The sequence below is a fragment of the Penaeus monodon genome, chromosome 41 (genome assembly GCF_015228065.2).
Source record: "Penaeus monodon isolate SGIC_2016 chromosome 41, NSTDA_Pmon_1, whole genome shotgun sequence".
In the NCBI taxonomy this organism is placed as follows: domain Eukaryota; kingdom Metazoa; phylum Arthropoda; class Malacostraca; order Decapoda; family Penaeidae; genus Penaeus; species Penaeus monodon.
In genome coordinates, this window is record NC_051426.1 from 19,355 (window position 1) to 25,855 (window position 6,501).

The following is a 6,501-nucleotide window of genomic DNA, read 5'->3' on the forward strand; positions in this document are numbered from 1 at the left end:
TTTTATTTTAAATTTTTTTTTTTCCCAAACCCCCTTTTCCCAATTTTTTCAATTTTTTTTTTAATTATTTATTTTTATTTTCATTATTTTTTTTTTTATTAAATTAAATTCAAAATTTTTTTATTTTTTTTTTTTTTTTTTTTATCATTTTTTATTAAAATTTTTTAATTTTTATTTTTTTTTTAAAATTAAACCTTTTTTTTTATTTTTTTTTTATTTTTTAATTTTCTAAATTTTTTTTTTTTTTTTTTCATTAAAATTTTATTTTTTTAAAATTTTTTATTAAAAGGGGAGTTAAAATTTTAAAATTTTAATTAAAATAAAAAGTTTTTTTTTTTTTTTTTAATTTTTTATTAAAATTTTAAATTTTTTATTAAAATTTTTTTATTAAATTAATTTTTTAAATTTTAAAATTTTTTTATTTTATGTTTTTTTAAATTTTAATTTTTTTTTTACTATTTTCTTTTCGCCCCCGGTTTTGGGTTTTTTTTTTTCCCCCCCTGTGCGGAAAAAAAAAATTTGGGTTTTTTTTTAAAATGAAAAAAAAGGGTGGGGCCCCCGGGGGCCCCTTTGGTTTAAAAAATGGAAAAGGGGGGCCCGGGGGGCAACATTGGGGGCCGGCCCCCGGGGGGGGCTTTTTTGAGGGGGGAGGGCCCGGGGAAAAAAAAGGGGCCCGGGGGGGGCCCCCTTGGGTTTTTCTTTCCCCCCCGTTTTGGGGGAAGGGGCCTGTGGGGGGTTGCCCCTTTTTGGACCCGGGAAAATTCCCCCCCTGGGTTTATTAAAATTTGGGGTTTTTTCCCCGTTTTAAAAAATGTTCCCGTTTCCCGGGTGAAAATGCCCCCGGGTTTTTCCCCCCTTTTTAAATTTTGGGTTGGGCCCAAAAGAAAAAAAGTTAAAAGGGGTTAAAAAAAAATTGTGTAATTTTTTAAAAGGGGAAAAGGGGTTTTTTTTTTTTTTTTTGGGCCCCCTTTGGGGGCCCCCCTTTAAATTTGGGAATTTTTTTCCCCCCGGGGTTGGGTTTTTTTTGGGGGGGGGGCCCCCCTGTTGTTTCCTTTGGTTTTTCCCCCTTTGGGGTGGTTTTTCCCGGGGGGGGTTTTTAAAGGGGCCCCGGGGGGAAAAAGCCCCCGGCCGGCCTAAAAAACCGGGGGGTTTTTTGTTTTTGGGGGGGAAAAGGGGGCGGAAAAGGCCCCGGGGCCCGCGTAACAAAGTAAATTTTTTAAATTTTTATTTTAAAAAAATTTTTTTATTTTTTGTGGTTTATTTTATTAATTATTAGTAATTTTTATTATTATTTTTTTTAAAAAATTTCATTTTCATTTTTTTAAATTTTTTTTTTTTTCAAACCCTTAATTTAAATTTTTTTTTTTTTAAAATTTTTTTGGTTTTTTAAATTAAATTTAAATTTTTAAACCCCTTTTTTTTTTTTTTTTTCTTTTCAATTTTTTTTCAAGGGTTTTTTTATTTTTAATTTTTTATTTTAAAATTTTTATAAAATTAAAATTTTCCCTTTTTTTATTAAATTTTTTTTTTAAAAATTTTTGTTTTTTTAAATTTTTTAATTATTTAAAATTTTTAATTTATATTAAAATTTTTTAAAATTTATTATTTTTTTTAAAATTTTTAAATTTAAATTTTTTTTTTTATTAAATTTTTTTTGTTTATTATTTTTTTTAAAAAAATTTTGGGTTTTTTTTAAATTTTTTTTTAATTTTTTTTATTTTTAAATTCAAAACATTCCATTATTAAAATTTTTTTATCAATTTTTTTTAATTATTTAATTTAAATTTTTATTTTAAATTTTTAAATTTTTAATTTTTTTTAATTAATTTTAAAATTTTTTTTAAAATTTTGATTTTTTTTTTCCCCTTAATTTAAATAAAATTTTATTTACCCTTTTTTTAAAAATTTTTTTTTTTATTAAAAATTTTTTTTATTTTTTTATTTTTCAATTTTTTTTTTAAATTTTTTTTGAATTTTTTTTTTTTGTTCCCCCCCTTTTTTTTTTTTTTTTTCCCTTCGGCCCCAAAGTTTTATTATTTTTTTTCCCTTTTAATTTTTTAAATTTTTTTTCATTTTTCCCCTTATTTAAACCATTTAATTTATAAATTTTTTTTTTTTAAATTTTTTTTTTTATTTTTCCAAATTTTTTTATTTAAAAGGTTTTTTTTTTCCCTTTTTCCTTTTAATTTTTCCTTGGGGGATTTATTTTAAAAAAAAAAAAACCGGTTTTTTTTTAAAAAAATTTTTTTTTTTTTAATTTTTTTTTTACCCAATTGTTTTTATTATTTTTTTAAATTTTTTGGTTTTTATTACCCATTTTTTTTTAAAATTTATTACTTTAAATTTTTTAAAAAATTTTTCCCTTTTCCAAATTTTTTTGTTTTTAAACACAAATTTGGGCATTTAAAAAAATTCCCCCATTTTTATTTTTTTTCCCCCCCCCCTTATTTTTCCTTTTTTTTTAGAAAAAATTTTTTTTAAAAAAAAAGGGGGTTAAATCTTACAGGGGATTTATAAAAAAAACGTTTTTTTCGATTTTTTTTTTTTTTTCTTTTTTCCCCCTGTAAAGGCCCCCCCGCTTGGGGAATTTAACATAAAAACCTTTTTTTTTTGGGGGTTTTTTTATTTCCCGTTAAAAAATCATTAAATTTTGTTTAAACCCCCCTTCAAAACCCGGGGAAGGGGGGGTTAAATTTTTAAAAAAATTAAAAATTTCTTTCCCGGGTTGGGCCCAAAACCTTCCCCCCGGGGGAGGGGGCCCCTTTTGGGGCGGGGGGTTTTTTGGCCCGGGCCGGGGGGCCCCAAAACATGGTTCCCCCCCAAAAAAAAAACCCCATAAGAAAAGGGGGAAAACCTTTTTTCCCCAAAAAAAAAAGTTTTTTTGGGAGGGGTTTTGGGGGGCCCCCCCCAGGAAAAATGGAAAAAGGGGGGCCTTTTTTTTAAAAGTGGGGGAGGCTGGGGGTTTTTTATTTTTTGTAAAAAAGGGCCCAATTTTCCCCCCAAAATTTAAACGTGTAAAAATTTTAAATTTAAAAAAAAAAAAGGTTTTTTTACCCCCCTACTGGGAATTTAAAAAATTTTAAAGGGGGAGTGCCCCACGCCAAATGGGGGGTTAAAACAAATTTACCCCCCAAAAACCCCATTTTGGAAAAAAAAATTAAAGGTTCCCCCCGGCGGCCCCCAAAAATTTTTAAACCCTCCCCCCCCTTTTTCTAAATTAATTTTTTTTTTTTTTTTCGTTTTTTTAAAAAAAAAAAATTTACCTAACCCTTTTTTTGGGGGAAAGGGGAAAAAAGTTGGGGGGTGTTTTTTAAAGAGGGGGGGTTTTTTTTTTTTAGGGAATCCCGAAGGGGGTTTTTTTTAAACCCTTTTCTTTTTTTTTTTTTTTCCGGGTTAATTTTTTTTTTGTTCCCGTTTTAAAAATTTTCCCTTAAACCCCCTTCCCCCTTTAATTTTTTTTGGGGAAATTTTTTTTAAAAATTGGCCCAAAAAAAAAAAAAATTTTTTTTTAAAAAGGGGGGGAAAGGTTTTTTTAAAAACCCGGGTTTCCCCGGGGGGGGGTCCCCCGCCCCCAAAAGTTGGGTTTAAAAGCGGAAAAAACGCTTTTTCTCCCTTTTTTCCCCCGGGGGTTGGGGACCAATCAAGGGGGGGTCCGGAAGGGGGCCAAAAAGGAGGGTGGGCCCCCGCACTCAACCCAAACTGGAAAATTTTAGTTCCCTTGGGGTTGGGGGCCCATGGTTTAAGGGAAAAAATTTTTTAAAAATTTTTTTCCTTTTTTCCCTTTTTTTTTCTTTGGGGGAAAGTTTAAAGGGGACTTAGGGTTTCCCGTTTCTTTTTTTTGACCGAAAAGCAAAAAAGAGCTTCTTAGCAAATGAATATATTGGAATGTGGATATTAAATTCATGCAAAATTTCTAAAAAATAATGTAAGTTGTACTGTGTTTTCGGATGTTTGGGTTTGGAATTTATTTCTTCATACATGTTCTGTGTTGGTTCGCCAGATAAGGTTGTGTGCTGTCGAAATTGGCCACATAAGAAATTCACATTTTTTTTATTAATTTTTTAAAGTGGCCTTACTTTCTGCATTCATCGATTAAAAAAAAAATAATAAAAAGGGGTTTTTTCCCTTTTCCAGAAACCTTCATGATGGCACGTGCAGCCCGTAGTCGATCCCCCGACAAACAGAAAACCGACTTCATTCCTTGAATCCCAAGATAAAAAAAATTGTTCGAATTTTCAGGAAAAGCCGAAAAAACTTACCCTTACTCGGTCATGGAAGCGACGAACCAATTTTTTCCCACCTTATGGGAAATCGAGAAATTCTACCCACACGCCAAGGGGGGGGTCCCAACGGTTTTCAGGGAAACCGAAAAGCATAACCCTCACGTCAAGGAGGAGCCAAAAAAAAATAGTCCTCAAACGTTATGGGAACCGAGAAAAAACCTCTTGCCCACCCACAATGGGAGTCCACACCTTTAGGAAAAAACAAGAAGCTATTTCCCTCACGTCATGGGAGGGCCCAGTAACTTCACATCAACGCCAGGGGAAGCCACAAAAATCTTACTCACATGTCAGGGAAGCCGAGAAGTATCCCTGATTTAATTTCCCCTTAAAAACCCCAACGAAGGAAAGAGACCAACGGGGAAGGAAGGACCGTGCTAGCATTCAGGAAATTTAGACATCCATCTGAGATAAGAAATAGTCGTGACAATTCTGAAATGCACCAAGAACACATACACCAAGAAAAGAACGCAGACCAAACACGGAAAGCAAAAGCTAGACTGCATGTTATGTTTGAAAAGGAATATAACAATAGATGTATTGAGGAGTCCATAGGAATACTAGCTACAGTAAAAGGAAAAGGTCTAGGGAAAAGGAGGAAATTGTCTTTGAGTAAGCATTCCTATCAGACATGTTATACATGTGGAAAGTCCGTGATAGATGTACGCTTTGAGGAGCATTTATTTTTTGGGGAGAGTGAGTGCACTCAGTGTAATTGGAAGATATCCAGCTGTGAAGCCTTCAGAGAAAATAAGATGGATCAAATGAATGGTAACTCAACATGTCCACATAATTTGAGATACTGTATGACACCTTCAGAGTATATTTCAAAAAAAAAATTATCACAAGAATCGCCTCGTGAATTGGACAGAAGTAAAATTCACTTCATATGTACGCTCTCTAAAAACAGTTAAAAGTGTCAGATCCATGGAGAAAAGCCATTGATCAGTGTCAGAATTTTCTGGATAGAGTGACCTCTCAACCAAGTGAAACAAATGGAAGAGCAATTAAATACTTTAGGACACAGTCCAATAGTGTCAAATATTTTTGGATGGAGAGACCCTCAACCAAGTGAAGCAAATGAAAAACACTTAAATACTTTTAGAAAAAGTCGAAAAGTGTAGAGTTTTTTTTTGGGAAGGAGAGACCTCTCAACCAAGTGAAGCAAAACGGAGATCACTTAAATGCTTCAAAAATCAGAAGCTGTCTTTCGTGTTCCAGAAGAGATTGTTCCAACAAGCAAACATGAAATTAAGAACTCGCCTTCACTTACACATGAAGATGGTGACCTAATCCTTTCTCAGACATATGATGTTGAACACATTTAAATGAAGTGGTTGAATATGAAAATAGCCAGGGATTATCCAGAGGTGAGGATGGGAAAAAAGATCACCTGTCTTGTTTTTAATGAATCCAGTGGGAAAAAGTATGAATACTGGGCAGCCTAGCACACGGTCAGACTAACACTGATACCTGTAGTGGCAATCTGTTGGAGACGTGGCTTTCCCAAAGTACAAGTTTTGTTCAGACACGACTGAAACAAAATGGTGGTACAAATTCAACTCGGATAAAGAAAGGCCCCCAAGAAGGACGAAAACGTAAACCTGCAAAAACGATTCAAATTCCAAGCCAAATTTTAGCAGATTACAAGCAAAATAATGATGCTGAAAAAACAGTCCTAGAAGGAACCATCAAATGGATATTACCTCATTGTCCGCCATGCAATTGAGGAGTGTTCCCATGTGTTATTACTGAATTTTGTCCTTCAAGATTTACTGTGGAATAATAAACACTTTTCCTCATTACTACAGTGTTGTATTGGTTGTGATTTGACTGTTTTACATAGTTATTGATCCTCCTGACGGTTCTGCCCCAAAGATTTTCATAGAGGACCGAAAGTGGCCCTTTCTGAGAAAACCAAAAAAAAAATGAGACCGAAAGTGGCCCTTCTGAGAAAACAAAAAAAAAAATATGCAAAGAGAAAAAAACAAAGGGCATGAGGGAAGGCCAACGTGGTTAAAGATCTTATTTAAGAGTTAATTGCCATTCCATCTCATTTTTTTATTTCTTAATCAATTTGACATTTGTACACATCTTTTATACATTATCCTGATAAATTAATATTAAAATATAAAATCTAATCTAGTTTGATCAACAAACTTCATAGATTTAATATAATTTTAGTAGATTTTAAATTTATTAACTCCATTGTGGATAACCT